The 17,379-nt window shown below is 40.0% G+C and overlaps 1 protein-coding gene across 1 annotated transcript in view; it reads right to left on the bottom strand.

Moving 5' to 3' along the window:
- LOC131689367 (protein I'm not dead yet) overlaps nucleotides 1-10,681 on the bottom strand; it is a 51,901-nt gene extending 41,220 nt beyond the window's left edge. The window contains exon 1 of the mRNA XM_058974415.1: nucleotides 10,424-10,681. The gene's annotated coding sequence lies outside the window, so the exon portion shown is untranslated. The remainder of the gene's footprint in view (nucleotides 1-10,423) is intronic.
- Between the last annotated feature and the right edge of the window lie 6,698 nt (nucleotides 10,682-17,379).

Consider the following 17,379-nt stretch of genomic DNA (forward strand, 5'->3'; position numbering starts at 1 on the left):
TTTCATCATGCTTTAAGTCGAAGTCAAAAGATTGATGGTGCAGTACGTACATATTGCCCTCCCGTCTCCCAGTTCATGTAAAAGTTAAAGAGCTATTCAAACAGGGTTGCTATGATTAATAATAAAATCCACTTGTTTTGAAGTCATGCTGCTTCTTTAGTTAATAACTTTTTTCAGTGAATTTTCATAAACTTAAAATGTTCACCGAATGTGTTCAATAGAAGAATACTTTTAGAAATAAATAGAGTTCTGAATAATTGATTAATGAGGTGATTTTTTAAGAATTTATTTTCATTGTTAACCGATTTTCCATACAAACTTCCATATAAACTTTGAAATTTTTGGAGGGTCCGTAGACACAACCGATCGGTACCAAAATTACTCAGGGCCATAAAAGGAATCAGTAGAGCCTGGTGGAGCTAAAAGTCAAAAATTGAACTAGTCTAGTGAGCATCCAAGTCAGCCTCACATGGTATGTTAGAGGCAAGCACAAAAGTAAGCCTAGCAAGGTACGAAAAAGTTGAGCACACAAGTAAGCCTCGCATGGCGTGATAGAGGTGAGCACAAAAGTAAGCCTCATGTGGAGTGTTAGAGAGTGAATCAAGGTGTGACAGACCGAGCACCCAAGTTAGCCTCATACAGGATGTATGAACGCGTGAGCGAGAGTGAGTGAGTGCATCAAGTACAGCCATCCCCCAGAAGTAATACCGAGAGGTAGTCCCTGGGGGAAAAATGGCGGTGCCCAATGGAATTTAGTCGGTATTACCTAGTCATGGTGTCACCATGAGAGCCCGACACTCCAGTACACCCCGTGTGGTGGCTTGGCATCTACTAATTGCACGTGTACTAGGTTAGCGCGTAAATTGCATTGTCCATTGAAAAAAAAGACATGGTAAAGCTAATTTATTTATGAAAATTATTTTTTCTTTATTTATGTAAGTTAAATGTGCTTAGAAATCTAATGGAAGGTTCGTGGACATTAGAGTGACAGGAAAAAATGACCCCTGAGTCGATTCCTAGTCCCTCCAGGAGTACTTGCTTTAAATTTGAAGCAAATCGGACAAGTGTATGGGATTTTTCAACAATTTACATGGAGAAAACCCACTAGCTCGCATTTTTGCCACTAGGTGGCACTGTATGCATCGTATTATTACTGTAAGTAAAAATAAGAAAGATAATTTGATTGTCTACAACTTTGTCGAAGACTGCTAGTCAATCTGGCTTTGTCAAAAGAAGTTAAACTTTTAACGAAGTGATGTCTGAGCCAGTTTTACATGGGGCGGAGCATTGCATGGTTGTGAACCGGTACCAGTACTCGATTCGAACGAACTAAACATTTTTGTGAAGTAATCGTTAGGTTTAGCTCAATAGTATGTTCAGAAGAATTATAGTAAAAAATACGAGTCATGTTTTGGTTTGAACATTTTAGTTCCACATTTTACCGCATAGAGGGCGCCAACATTAACTTTTCAAAGGAAAGAGATAGAAAGTAGGTGTCTTCCACAAAGTTGCAGAACAGGCATTTTGCAATAATTCTTCCGAACGTCTCGATATTCTATCTGTCTTCTATGAAAAGTTAGTGTTGGCGCTTTCTATGCGGTCTCAGGTGGAACTAAAATTTTCTAACCCAAACGTAACTAGTATTGTGTACTATAATTCTTCTAAACATACTATTGAGCAAAACCTAACGATTATTTCACAAAAATGCATAGTTCGTGGAAATCGAGTACTGATACACAACCATGCACTGCTAGGCCCCATGCAAAAGTGACTCAGACATCACGTCGTTAAAATTTTTTTAACTATTTTAACAAAGCCGGGTTGACTAGCAGTCTTCGACAAAGTTGCAGACAAGTAAATTATCTTCCTTATTTTCACTTATTGTTATAATCTGATGCATACAGTGCCACTCAGCGAACTAGTGGGTTTTCTCTTTGTAAATTGTCGAAAAATCCCATACAAACTTCAGGCACGTTGGTCCGGTAGCTAGACTTGTCTGATTTGCTTCAAATTTGGTGCAAGTACTTCTGGTCGGACTAGGAATCGACTCAGGGTGAGCCGATTGAATTTTCAAAAATTCATTATTTTTCTGGGCAGTCTAATGGACATGTTCTGACTGATTAGTGCAAACATTGTGAAAGTCCATTCAGTACGATGGAAGTTAACAACTTTCAAAAACACTACCTTCTATTTTTTCCGAAATTTTGAAAGGGGGCATATTGTAAAGTGAGTCGTAGTCAAGACAAAAACATTAAAATTCGAAAATAAGTTATTTGTTTGAAAGAATCTTTTTGTAGGACAGCATAAGTGATTAAAGTGTGAATTGTTGTACAATTAGGTGAAAGATGTCGGTGTGTATTGCGAAGATTGAACTAGTAGCGACGAAGAAATTTACTAGTGTACTAAGCACCCGATTTTGAATTTGAAAATATAAATACTTTTATACAATGATTTGAGGACGAATTGAAGTTCACGATTTTTTTTTCGGATGTGTCGAATTGTATCAAGAAAATCATAGAACTTAATAAAGGCAAACTAGAGTAACTAGTAACAAGCAAGTAAAAATTAAAACCTTCATTATAGAACGGAAATCACTAAAACTAGTTTTTGGAAGATTTACACTAATTGCTGAAACACTGAATCATCCTATTTACTATAATTATCATCAACTATCTAAACTTAATTAATTTGTCAATATTTATCCGAATGCAACGGACCATAAATCACGACCATCCAGATCATTTTCCATCCAAATCTGGAATCAAAGTTACGCTTGTATCATATCGGTATACTTAATGCACCAAACGGCGCCAGGTTTCTCAACACACTGTTAATTATATTAAATTCTAATACATTTCGGGCGTGATGCGCAATGACCAGGACAAATATTTGATTAAACGCTTCCCTATGTAGAGTACGTATACTATTCAGTTTCTGTTAACAGTGTTCTGGCGCTGATTTGCACACGTAATCGTCGGCTTTTATCAGAAGCGACAAGGCCTACACGTGATCGAGTGCGCACCGTGACAAACAACGGCGTTTACGTGAATGGTGAAAATTTGGTCATGTGGCATAAATATTGCTAAGAAAACCTAAAAATAAATCTATATGACTAAAATTAACTTACTCGTCAGCAGCAAAATCAAGGTAATAAACGAACTGATTTCAATCACAATATGAGTGAAATTCTCTCCAAGGAGAACCATGAGTGCTACGCTAACCGATAAATTGATCTCGACAAAAAGTGAATGATTGTGAATATTTTGCAATACTAAATCAGCGACGCGTGCGGACTGCGGAATACGTCACAGTGGGGGCCAATCACAAATATAATCTCGTGGGTGAAGTTGATGCTAACTGCGCCGTGGTTGAATAAAGCGACGTCCGATGTTTTTAGCACCGTACGTCTTGCTGACGTAGTTCACTAGAGTAATTTGTGATTTTTGCACAGCTCAGTTGTTACGCATCAAAAACTTCTCGGATTCGTTTTTTTTTTGCAAATTCTGAACCACATTTTGCAACTCATTCTAGCGTAATTCACAGGGCAAATAAATAGTCAAGGAGCAGCAGATCGGTTTGAATGAGTGAACAAAATACTGAAATTATGTCCGGGTTGTTTAAAAGTTATTTATAGGGTATTGTTTATTTGGAAAAAAAACACCTTCAATTGACATTTTATCTTAACTTGGACATGTTCCTTCATTTAACGTTGTTACATTACTACAATTATATTTGGAAGATCACTTTCAATATTTTGTCATAAATTTGTTAAGCATTAGGTACTTCATTATATTTATTTCTATTCCCGAAAGCTACAACGAAACGTTTTGCATGCATGAAGGTCATTCAAGTGTGGGTTCTTCTTTTAGAATAGATGCAGATGAAAGTTGAACTCATCACTATCTTGCCGGTTTGTATTGATTTGCGCGTCTGATATTAATTGGTAACGTGACGTCAAATGTCGCTACTCTGGTATTATTTACGTTTACTCTACATTGTGTATGTTAATTATTGGTACAAGAGCCAACTAATTTATCTTACTTACCGCGTTAAATCCTAGTCTGCAGATTTTTATATAACGGTTATCCCACCTAAACATACTGTACGGGTCAATCAATGAGTGTATAAGATTCGAAATTGCTGCTAATTGTCATGGTGCGATAAGTGACTTTTTGTAACTACAATTATCATTTATGGCAAAATACGACTTTGTTCCATATGATTTTTTACGTCTACGGAAGTTCTTCTTAGGACGAGCGTAATTATTTTGATTGCTTAACAATGAATTTGTTTTTTTCCTATCTATCGATGGAAGTAATGACTATTATTTACACCAATATTTTGGTTTCATGCAGTCTGCACTGTATCTGTAATCATAGGCGGCTCCAGCCAACTGATAATAGGGGGCATGTCTTCCTGACAAAATAGAGTCGAATTTTGGCAACTTAACCCATTCATGTTGATGGTGTTTGTGGATAACAACGTTTTTAAACAGCTATAACATAACATAACATGTTTTTAAACAGCTATAATTTTGGCAACTTAACCCATTCATGCCCATGGTGTTTGTGGATAACGTTTTTAAACAGCTATAACATTTGTTTGAGGCAATATTTCATCACAAAAACAAGTAAGTCTAATAATTGTGACTATTGCCTTTCATTTGAGAATTATCAGTTGCAAGGATCAGCTCTAGAACTGAAGTTATTGCAATTAGTCTGATTGGATTCCGATGTAGCAGTGCTGCCAGGGACAGTTTATGTTGATGACGGAAAATTTATTTTTCATATAGCTTCGTTATGTTCAATATTTTTGAAAACTGATAAAACTTATCAATTTAGACTGTCTTTGGCTACGTTTTCCACACAATTGTACTATTGTAAATATTCCAGAAGAATTGCATTGAGCATTAGAAGGTAAAAATTGAGCAGCTTTTAGCATTGCAAGGGAAGCACCTATCTTTCTGAAAGAAGGTTTTTCGTGATGCTTGATCCCACCGTTTTCAAAAAAAAATATTTTTGAAACATTACATGTACTAGAAAAAAATTGGACATGAACGGGTTAATTTTTAACAAGGCTCGTATTTGGAGTTTGACGAATAGTTGAACAAATCACACCATCCTATAACTATTTTTTCTCTACTAATCTTCAGGGAGACAATCTCGCCATTGATTCTTTTTTATTACAAATAGCTCATGGTGATTCTTTTCGTGTTGCTCCTATTGGTCAATCTGAAGAGTTTTGCTATAGCAAATCTGTTAGTGATATAAACTCAAAGTAGTGTCAATGCACAATCGTGTTATTTCACGTGCAAAGTCAAACATCAAAATTACAGAAAAGTTTTTGATATTAGCTTCAAATTCAAATCTAGATCGTTTATTCAAAATGACATATCTACAGTGAGTGACTCTCTTTGTTTACTTTCTCTTTCTATTTTTACGGTGTCACTATAGCACTTTTCACTTATTTTAAAGTACAGATCGAAAGAAGGTAGTTTTGAATAGCATATTATGCAAAGAGTTGAGGGATAAATGTTAAAGCGACAGAATTATTAACAGAAGACAAAGTAAACAAAGAGAGTCACTCATTGCAGATATGTCTTTTTGAAAAAACGCCCAAGAAATGATAATTTAGAAGTTAAAATGAGCAAGGACTGTTGTCTGCTTTATTGTGGGCGCAGGGCCACCGAGAGGAGGGTGAGACGGGGTGTTTCCCTCCGAGCCCGGAGTTTTGAAGGGGGCCCGGATTTTTCACAGAAGCTAAAATTTTGGACAATACTTTCAAAAAAAAAGGTCCATATCTTGTGTATGATTTCACTAAATTATAAACTACTGCATATTGGATATCAAATATATGTATTTGTACCCAATTAGAAGATCAGACAAGGGCGGGCATAGCATAGTTGGTACATCGACTGCCATGTACGCAACTCATCTGGGTTCGATTCCTAACCTCGCACAAAGAAATAGAGAATTTTTTAAAGAAAATTTTCTAACTTGAATGAAGTGAATGGGTTAAAATTTCCATAAACGAAAAAATTAGATCAGACTTGCTAGGGGTAATAAATTAATTATTTGATTCGAAGTCATGAGGTTGTCTTCAAATTTCGTCAACATGGAACCGATTTTTTTGATTTATTGTCATATCTTCGCAACTGCTGGGAAATTATCAAAAGTAATTAGAAAAAAAAGGAAACCTCTCAACGTTGCCACACCGGTTTATGGAGGAAAATTCCGGGTCTTTGTTCATGTAATTCGGATTTCGCCCGGATGAATCCAGTTGGATTATTTTGCAATGTTTTCTTCATCAGGAACTCATTTTATAAATCGTCTAGCACACAGTCATTATAAACATCATTCTCGGATTGCGGACCCTAATCGATAGGTAGTGCCCCTATCGGTGTTGGCCCATATATTTAAAAAGTGCTCACCACCATTTGGGTTCAGATTCACTTTACACCAAAGGACCTTCACTTCAATGGATCAACGTATTTTATGCTCCTCACAAAGATTTTTTAAGACATTGAAGTATGATTTTACGCTCCGTGTTTGTTTACTGTAGAGCAGAGCACAGTTCGCTTGGGTTACCCTTCACAGCGAGAGTGGCTGGTGCTTTTTGATGTTTTGCAGATATTCAAAGATGTGAAGTACTGCCCCCACTAAATCAACAAAACTCTTCACAAATGCGAAAAAATACACCTAAATGCTCTACCACAACATTACACTCTGCGGTGAACGTGAAGAATATATGATATATTTTATGATACGAACTACATAAGAAATAAAGCAGAGCATATTTATCTTTTATGAATGTTTTCGTAAACAGCATAGCGTAAAATCCAACCACAACCCTTATTTGTAATTTCGCTATTTTCCCCATTTTTACATAGATTTTTTAAAAATTGTGTTAATATTTCGTTTATCAATTTTTTTCAGCACTTTAAAAAGCACTGTTTTAGGGCGACTTAGTGGAATGTTATATTAAACACTTTTCTTTTTTGATGTCTTTCGCATATTGATACACACACTGATGAAGGCTGCAAGTCGTGGTATATCTGCAATTTCAACACTCTGCCTTTTTTATCTACCAGCAAAAACACAAGTTTTATATCGAAATTCTAAAAATGATGTTGGAACGTTGTGCTAGGTGTAGCTCAAGATTGCGATGAAAGTTTGGTATTACACATATTGCCCGTGCTTTTCCAAAGGAGACGCGGCGATTATTTTTCGTCACAGTAAGATTCGTAGCGCTATTCAGCGCACGGTACGTCGCAATGTATTTCTTATGGATTAATGACACTTTAAAAAAAGTGGTGCAATATTGTGTAAAAACCTTATTGTAGATAAAGCATGCGAAAACCTGATACTTTGGAAGTACAGTTTCAGTCAGTTTTATTGACAAATTCACTTAAAGTAGCACACATTAAACTTCAGTAATACATATTTTCGATGTTTTTCATATTATCACCAAATGCGCCAATTTGTAACCCGTCAGGGTAACAATTCACCACTGGGTGAAAATATATCCTTTTTGTGTATACACTCCGTAGAGTGTATTTGTTTACTTAAAGTTATGCTCACTGCTGTTCGATACCGTTCACATTTAGTGTGTAAATTTTTGTATAGTTTCGCATTTGTGAACGGTGCATGCCAATGCAGATAGGTGTAGTAATTTTTGTTGTACAATTGTTGATAAATAACGTAGAGATTAGTTAGGTCGCCGTTCTCCTTTTGCTGTTCAATTGGATGCTGCATGCAAAGGCGATGACCGCTATGCATCGAGGCGGTTTGTCGGTTTTGTTTTGGTCGGGTTGAGGGTGGCCATCGCAGACATCTAGAAAATAGTCTTTTTTGGGACTATTTTCCGCCACCGTAACTGTGAGAGCTAAGTGCGCGCGTGCGACAATGAAAACTCCTGTCGAAAAGTGCCAGCCCGTGGTCCAGGTACTCAATAAAGAGTGGTGCTGGATCGCCGAAGTGGGATAGCTAAGTGCAAAGGAGTCTTCGCTTCCACGGATAATCGTCAAAGATCCCCAGCATCCGCCCCTCTCACTGTAGAGAATAAACCGAACGAGCCTTGCTCTCCTCTACAGCCAACAGTCAAGGAGAGGGAAGCAGGTAGGACAACGGCTCCGCCTGAGAACAACACTGTGGTGTCTTATGGGATTCCTTGCGGGGAGCATAATCCGGTGATCCGTCACCACCGTCGCTAGGAAGTTTCCGACAAAAAAGCAAAGCTCACCTTCCTGGCTAATTGTTAAGGACCGCTGCCGGAGGAGCCAACAACCAAAGGAGAACGCGGCCGATGTTGTCCCGGCCGGTCGGGGGAAAGAGCCCGCCTTTCCGTCCGCAGCAAGGACTCACCACCAGCAGCAGCATTTAAGTGGAGAAGTGGAAGAAATAAACACAGTACAATTTATTTCTTTGTTTATTTTTTGTTGTATGCGAAAATCCGAAATTCTGTAGAAGCACCTAGGCCGCCCTGAAAAGAAGGGTCTGCCGGGCAAACAAGAACCCGAGTAGTGGGCAAACCGCTACTTACAAATTCAATTCGTGGCCTCAAAATGATTGAATGGCACGTTTCCAATGAAACGTACAATATGATTTAAAAATACAGTATAATTTTGACAATAACCGATGGAATCTTTCAATGTGAAAATTACCCCTGCTTATTGTAGGTAATGTAAGTTTTAGTCAGTGGTTTTTTTCTTGACTTAGTATCTAACTTAAGTAGATTACTTCTGTTATTTTGGAAACGAATCTTGTGAGCCATTTAAGCCTGTGCGGATCATCTAAATTGATTTTAACATCATTGTGCTCTTTTATATATTTAAAAAAGGCTTTTCTAAATCCAACATTTAAATATTCATAAATGCGGATGTATGCGAACTAAAACATTTAATTTATGAATAGCTTAATATTTCAAACTGCACTGCAAAATTTTCAAGCAACATACATCGAATAAGAAAAATTAACTCCAACAAGTACAAACTATACAACTTTTATATAAAAGAAAGCTACACTCTTAGAAACATATTCCTAGAATACGATAATTGTCTGGCTGCTCTCAGGTTCACTGACTGCGATGATTGCCCCTAGCCCTCTATTCGTTCTCGTTTGCTAATAACTTCAATCGTCTAAAGTGCATCGTACCAGAACAATACATATCTGATCACACGTCTCTTTTTGTGCAGCAAACGATCCACTGATTTGCCGAGTTGCATAACTGCACGATCTACAATAAGCGGAAAAGAAACCGTCTCCACAGCCTGGCAACGGAACGAACGAGTCAAAGGTAGAGGCAGAACTTGAAGACTGAACCGCGTGAACGAATGTTCGATAGTGTCTGTGTGGCTGCAATCAATTGTCGAAAAAGCCGAAAGTGTATCGCTATGAAAATCCTTATCAATACGCTCGTCGGACCTGACCCTGATGCTCTGTGATTTATCATGAAATTTTACGAGTTTTTTTTAGTAAGACCTTACATCACCCGATTCAGGTTGCAATAGAGTATAGATGAGTTAACAACATGCTAGATTACTTGGATTAAACTGAAAATATTCAAAAAAGAAAATAGTTGCATGTGACAGTGCACCAAACCAATTAATATCGACGTAGTTGTTTCAGCTAGTTCAGCTCGTTTTAAATAACGAATTCAGGTGACTGGTATGCTAGTAGGACTAATTCGTAAACCGCCAGTAAATGCATTATCACAAAAAAGATTGCAATAAATAATGTAATTGCATCACATCACATCAATAGATATCTTCTTTTATACAAGTAGTGCAGGCCAACAGACTGTCAAGCTCCTCTAGATCTGGTTTATATTCTGATATTCCAGTTCTAAAGTAACCACTTAATTAATATGGATGTGCAGGAGCTTTCAGGCTTTAACCAATTATCTGTTCCCTTAACTAAAAGCCAAAATAATTCTTCGAGATTACGTAAGTTACAATTTTTGGTATTAGATAGCAATTTAGTCAATATAAGCCCAACAGTCTAAACAATTCTTGTCGTCTCGACAAAGGTATAATACATAAGTTTTTCTTTGCCCGGTTTATTTTACCCCATTCCGATACTGGTGATCTTGTTCAAATAGACAAATTTATTTTTAGCTCTCCACGAGTTTTACTTTTTTCTATTGATGACTCGTTTTTACCAAACAAAAAACATCAACTTTAACTAAACCCAACATTTCCACTTTTTGAACCTTGACCATGTATCTATTTTAGTTTCCTTCGACACGATGTCACTAATGCAAATATTCAACGTCACATATATCACCGAAATAACATAGTCCGAAGCTGGAAAATACCACTATGTAATGTACATGGAACATTTGTCGAAATTGATGCAACACCATCCCACAGTCCAGAAACCAAGAGCAGGATTTATCGTATAATAATAAGAAGACTAACACTCACAACTATCATGAAATATTTTGCAGCAATCCCACTCGCCTCGATAGATTTGGCAATCAATGAAATTTCACACACTTTTTCTTGACTTCTGCCACAACTTTCCTCTGCCGCAACTAGGCAGAAAGCGCACAAGGAAACACACCGCCGTCCGCCACGATTATCGTGCCAGCACTGAAACATATGAAAATTTAAATTTGAACCCGACTTGCCACTTGCCTTTGCCGGCCGCTCGAAACACTCCAAGCAGGCGGAGTCATTCAGAACTGGGACTGCGAGTCGGTGCGCCTGTGGGACGCTCAGCGCAACACGAAAGTCACTTACTTATACTGCGCGCAGTTGGACAGTGGGTAGATGTGGGGAAAATTTTGATCAAAATGTTTAATGTTTCTTTTCATAGGATTGCTTCTTATTTGTGTACAAGTTCTACTATAACATATTTTTGGATAGGGGAATGTGGTCGGTTGTCGGCACACCTTTGTTTTTTGCTCACAACATTACTCCAATTATACAATAGGGACATAGGCATACTAATGAAAAGCTAGAGGCCTTAGTCAATAACTGGCGAAAGAATTTAACGTATTTTGTCACCATGAAAGGTTTACCAGCAATTTAGTAAAATGATTTTTTTTTTCAGTTCGTTTATTTGATAAGGCAGGTTTGCGTTAGCTTAAAGGTGCCAATTTTGTTTTGTTTTAAATTTTAAATTACTTAAAACTAGGGGCTTACATATTGATTTTTGAAATTAAACTAAGGCTAATTTATAGCTATACATATACACAAGGGGGTAGTATAATTTTCGTAAGATTAGAGGGGTCATTTAGTTTTTATGGCAATATGGTTTGACATTTTTAGCAATGAGATTATTGGAGCAAATAATGTTTAACTAAGGGGGAAAAATTTTACGACTATCTTAAAAGTAGAAATAATTAGAGGGCGTGATTAAATTTTGTAAAGATTCGGAGACATTAATTAGAGTTATTTTATGTGGTAGTAGAGTTGGGCATTTTCAACGAGATCATATAATATAATAGTTAAAACTAGAAAAGGCAAGAAGAGCTAAATGCTTCATGAAGATATTTGGGGGGGGGGGGGGGAAGGGGTGTTACTTCTGTGTATAAGAGTCAGGCGAAGTAGGGTGGACAAACATGGCAGGGGGAGAACATTATTTCAGTTTCAGACTTCGGGAGATCAACGGATGGATTACAGAATCAGGGTGGTTTTCATCAGGAAGAATCATGTACTGGGACGCCGGGTGGTCGTTCTTGAGATGGCAGGGGTTTCTCCAGACGATTTCGTAGTGCGGCTCAGATGTTGATCGGCTACATTTCGAGTTGTGCGTGTGATGTTCGTGCTTTAGGTCCCGTGTTTGTTGGCTCATTCGACAGGGATGTTTTGTGTCGCCTTGGAGTCGCATCAAACCATCGTGGGTGTATGGTACAGGTGGAAGAGAGCGCTTCTGAGAATGATAAGGAAAAAGGGGAAGTTAAAGTTGGATATTGATGGTTTTTATGAAGGTGTATATAAGGGACATATAGAGGACATCGCGGCTTGCCAACACATCTCGAACCGGGACGTTGGGTGGTCTTCCTCGGGCCCGGAGGGTGTCCATAAGCCGAGACCTGGCGGAACTGTACTCGGTGCACGCCCAGACTATGTGCTCTATATCGTGATAACCGTCGCCACAAGCGCAGATACCACTCTCCACGAGCCCAATACGTCGGAGATGTGCATCCAGCGTGTAATGGTTCGTCATGAGTCGGGACATCACACGAATGAAGTCACGACCCACATCCATCCCCTTGAACCAAGGTTTCGTCGATACCTTAGGGACTATCGAATGTAGCCACCTTCCTAGCTCCCCATTGCTCCACGAGGTTTGCCAACTTTCGAGGGTTCTCTGATGAGTAATACTGAAAAATTCGTGGAAGCAAATTGGTCTTTCAAAAACGTCACCTTCAATGGCACCCACCTTAGCTAAGGAGTCCGCCTTCTCATTGCCCGGAATGGAGCAATGAGAAGGGACCCACACCAAGGTAATCTGGAAAGATTTGTCAGATAAAGCACTCAGTAGCTCCCGTATTTTCCCCAAAAAATACGAGGAATGCTTTCCATGTTTCATCGAGCGAATAGCGTCAATAGAACTCAGACTATCCGAGACGATGAAGTAATGGTCTGCGGGTAATGTGTCAATGACTCCAAGGGTATACTGAATAGCAGCTAGTTCTGCGGCGTAAACTGAAGCAGGGTCACTGAGTTTGTAGGAGGCGGTGAACTTTTGATTGAAAATACCGAAGCCAGTGGACCCTTCGAGGTTTGATCCGTCAGTATAAAACATCTTAGAACAGTCGACTTCTCGGAATTTATTATAAAAAATATTTGGAACCACTTGTGGGCGTATATGGTCCGGAATTCCAATAATCTCATCTTTCATGGATGTGTCGAAGAAAACAGTAGATTCAGAAGTATTTATGAAATGCACACGGTTGGGATTGTAAGAAGAAGGATTAATATTTTGCGCCATGTAGTCAAAGTACAGGGACATAAAACGGGTCTGAGAATTGAGCTCAACAAGCCTTTCGAAATTTTCAATCACCAACGGGTTCAAGATATCGCATCGAATGAGCAATCGATATGAGAGTTCCCAAAATCGATTTTTCAGCGGGAGAACGCCCGACAGGACTTCGAGACTCATCGTTTGGGTCGACTGCATGCACCCTAAGGCGATACGCAAACAACGATACTGAATTCTTTCGAGTTTGATGAAATGTATGTTCGCGGCGGATCGAAAGCAGAAGCATCCGTATTCCAGTACCGACAGTATCGTTGTTTGATACAACCTAATTAGGTCTCCTGGGTGGGCACCCCACCACGTTCCGGTTATTGTACGAAGAAAGTTGATCCTTTGCTGGCATTTCTGTTTCAGATACCGAATATGGCATCCCCAAGTACCTTTCGAGTCGAACCAGACCCCTAGATATTTTACTGAGAAGACCTGAGCGATAGTTTGACCCATTAATAGAAGCTGTAGTTGTGCTGGTTCACGCTTCCTAGAAAATACAACTAGCTCAGTTTTCTCCGTGGAGAATTCGATACCCAGCTTAATAGCCCATGCAGACAAATTGTCCAAGGTATTCTGTAATGGTCCTTGTAGATCGACAGCTTTGGGTCCCGTAACAGACACCACGCCATCGTCTGCAAGTTGTCTTAACGTGCAGGAATTGTCAAGACATTCATCAATGTCGTTGACGTAGAAATTGTATAACAGGGGGCTTAGACATGAGCCCTGGGGAAGGCCCATGTAGCTAAATCGTGATGTCGATAAGTCACCATGCGAAAAATGCATGTGCTTTTCCGACAACAAGTTTAGTAAAAAGTTGTTTAAAGTCGCTGAAAGACCATGCTGGTGCAGCTTCTCTGAAAGAATGTTGATAGAAACTGAATCAAAAGCCCCCTTTATATCTAGGAACACTGATGCCATCTGCTCTTTACTAGCATAGGCCATTTGAATTTCGGTTGAGAGCAACGCAAGACAATCATTCGTCCCTTTGCCTTGGCGAAAGCCAAATTGTGTATCTGACAGTAAGCCATTTGCTTCGACCCAATTGTCGAGGCGGGATAGGATCATTTTCTCGAACAACTTCCGGATACAAGATAGCATTGCGATCGGTCGATACGAATTGTGGTCGGAGGCTGGTTTTCCTGGTTTTTGGATGGCGATGACCTTCACTTGCCTCCAATCGTGTGGGACAATGTTAGCCTCAAGAAACTTATTAAATAAGTTCAACAAGCGTCTCTTGGCAGAGTCTGGCAGATTCTTCAACAAGTTGAATTTGATTCTGTCTGGCCCTGGAGCTTTATTGTCACACGACAAGAGAGCAAGTGAGAACTCCACCATCGAAAAAGGTGTTTCGTTCGCGTTATCGTGACGGGACGCGGCGCGGTAGATCTTCTGTGCCGGGGCGGAATCCGGACAAACCTTCTGGGCGAAATCGAATATCCAACGGTTTGAATATTCCACGCTCTCATTAGTACTGTTTCGATTTCGCATACGTCGGGCTGTTCCCCAAAGAGTGCTCATCGATGTTTCTCTCGTTAATCCGTCGACGAACCGGCGCCAATAACCGCGTTTTTTGGCTTTCATCAAACTCTTCATTCGCTTGTCTAACGTCGCGTACTGTCGAAAACTAGCGGGTAACCCGTCGTTCCGGAAGGTCTTAAACGTGGCGGCCTTCTCTGCGTACACGTCTGAGCACTCTTTATCCCACCAGGGATTGGGAGAACGTTTTTGTATGTTCGCGCCGGGTACTGGCTTAGTCTGAGCTTGATTCGCGCTGTCGAGAATCAAGCCAGCCAAAAAGCTGTACTCTTCCTCCGGAGGAAGTTCTTGAGTAGATTCGATGTTGTCGGATATCGCGGAAGCATAGCTCTTCCAATCGATATTTCGTGTGAGGTCATACGAAATATTGATTGTTTCCAATGGCCTTGAGCCGTTATTGATTGAGACTACGATCGGCAGATGGTCGCTACCGTGGGGATCAGGGATTACCTTCCACGCGCATTCTAACTTTAGCGAGGTCGAGCAAAGGGATAAATCTAATGCGCTTGGGCGCGCTGGTGGGGGAGGAATCCGTGTCATTTCACCCGTGTTTAGAATTGTCATGTTGAAGTTGTCGCAAATATTGTGAATTAAAGAGGAACGGTTATCATCATAAAGGCAACCCCATTCCGTACCGTGAGAGTTAAAGTCGCCTAAAACTAGTCGCGGTGCAGGCAGGGATTCTATGATGTCATGTAGCCGGCGATGCCCAATCGCGGTGTTGGGGGGAAAATATATGGAAGCTATGCAAAGATCTTTGCCTTTGATTGTTACTTGACAAGCGACAACTTCAATACCTGTTATCGAGGGAAGGTTAATTCTGTAAAAGGAATAGCGCTTTTTGATCCCCAAAAGCACTCCTCCATAGGGGGTGTCTCGATCCAGGCGAATAATATTAAAGTCGTGGAAGTTGAGATCTATGTCGGAAGTTAACCAAGTTTCACATAATGCAAATGCATCGCAAATTATTTATTAAAATTTTGAAGGAATCGATTTTCGGGATGATACTTCTGCAATTCCACTGTAGAACAGTGATCAAATCCGTGACCTCGTTCGATGAGTTAGCCATCGAAGGATACAATCGCTGAAAGGAGGGGCCATTTAGCAGTTAACTGCTTCAAAAATGTTCTTACTGTAGGGAGAAAAGCTAACATAAGACTTTTAATAGGATCAGTTATATTGAAAGTTTTTATTATCCAGTCCACAATGTCCGAGAGTTTGATAATTAATAGAGGAACACTTGGGATTTTTGATGTTCCGGGAAGTGCTGGGAACTCCTTCTCTGAGTTTAATCCTCCGAGACCAGGAGCTAATTGCTTCGGTTTGGTTGCAACACTTCCAATAGATGTGACTTTCTGAGTCCCGTCAAGGGATACCTTCTGGCCTTTACAACGAACTTTAGGAGAGGAAATGTTCCTCCTCTTCCTATAACTTCTAGGCGCCCTAGTAGATGTTCCCTCTTGTGGGTCATCAGCCTCGCCCTCGTTAGGAGGCAAGTGAGCATAGATGTTTGTTGAGGTTGGTGGTGTAGCTTTCTTTAGCATTTCTGCAAAAGAACGTTCGGATCGTCCAGCAAGGGAACGTTTTAGTTTATCCCCGCGTAGTTTATACGCGGGACATGCCGAGATATCATGCAGATTCTCTGCACAGTAAGGACACTTCTCAGCATTCTTACTGCACGAATCATCTAGATGATTCTCCCCGCATTTTCCACAGCGGGCCTTATTGCTACAATGGGTGGCTGTGTGACCCAATTGTTTACACTTTGTGCAATTCATGACCCGCGGCACAAACAGACGCACAGGCAGACGAACCTTGTGCAAGAGGACGTAATTTGGCAAAGCGGTACCAGCGAAGGTCAACCGATAAGAGTTTGATTGGGGGTACGTTTTTGAACCATCCCCCGCAACACCTACTGAGTGCAAACGCTTGCACTCAAGTATTTTCACTGGCTGAAGTAAGCGGTCTCTGAAACGGCCAACCCCGTACTGCAGCAGATCCTCGCATGTCAAACTGTCATCGGTGACAACGCCTTCAGACTGTACTTTCACAGCTGGAATATACACGTGATAGTCCTTCGTAAAGTGCTCGCAGCAAGCAATATCGTTTGCCTGCTTTGAGTTAGTCAGCACGACCCTCAGCCTGTCTGAGCGGACCTTTTTTATTTCGATCACAGCCGAGAACCGTTCCGTTAGGTCTTTTGAAATCTGTAATAGATTCAGCGATTTTGTTTTGGGCCGAAAGAAGACCACAAAGGGACCGGTCGAGAGCTCTGGATATTGTTTGGGTCGGGGGAGAGCCTTAGGAGTCGACTCGATCTCCATTTGGCCATCCGGGGAGGAAGCCATCGACACCGTCAATGCACGGGGTCAGCACCCGCGCAGACGGGAAAAAGCCGTAAATGTATCAAAAAGGTAGATTTCACTTATCTGTATACTCGTTTCCCACGACGCACCAGTCCAGCTTAAATAGCTGGTTATTGTTCAATCCTCGCTTTACGAACAAAAGGTTGAGGAATGTGGCCTAACGGTTAACACACGCACAAAAGAAAATAAAAGTCCAAACCTCGAAGAGGCAGAGAATGGCAAAATAACCTTGAACGCGGATTACTGCACTGTTCTTTTTCCAACAGACCGAAAACAAAACACTTCTATCTCGATCGAGCGATGCGTAGAGACTGATAGTAAAATGATCATTTTTTTTTGCTATTTGCAAAAATGTGGTCGGTTGTCGGCATCCTAATAACATTTACTAAAAATAGAAAAATTTTAATCAAAATCATCAATATTCAAAGGGAAAAGACAATTTATTTATTTCAACTACCATCAAGAGCATTTTGAACATTATTCTTCATCAGAAGCAC

The sequence above is a fragment of the Topomyia yanbarensis genome, chromosome 3 (assembly GCF_030247195.1).
Source record: "Topomyia yanbarensis strain Yona2022 chromosome 3, ASM3024719v1, whole genome shotgun sequence".
In the NCBI taxonomy this organism is placed as follows: Eukaryota; Metazoa; Arthropoda; class Insecta; order Diptera; family Culicidae; genus Topomyia; species Topomyia yanbarensis.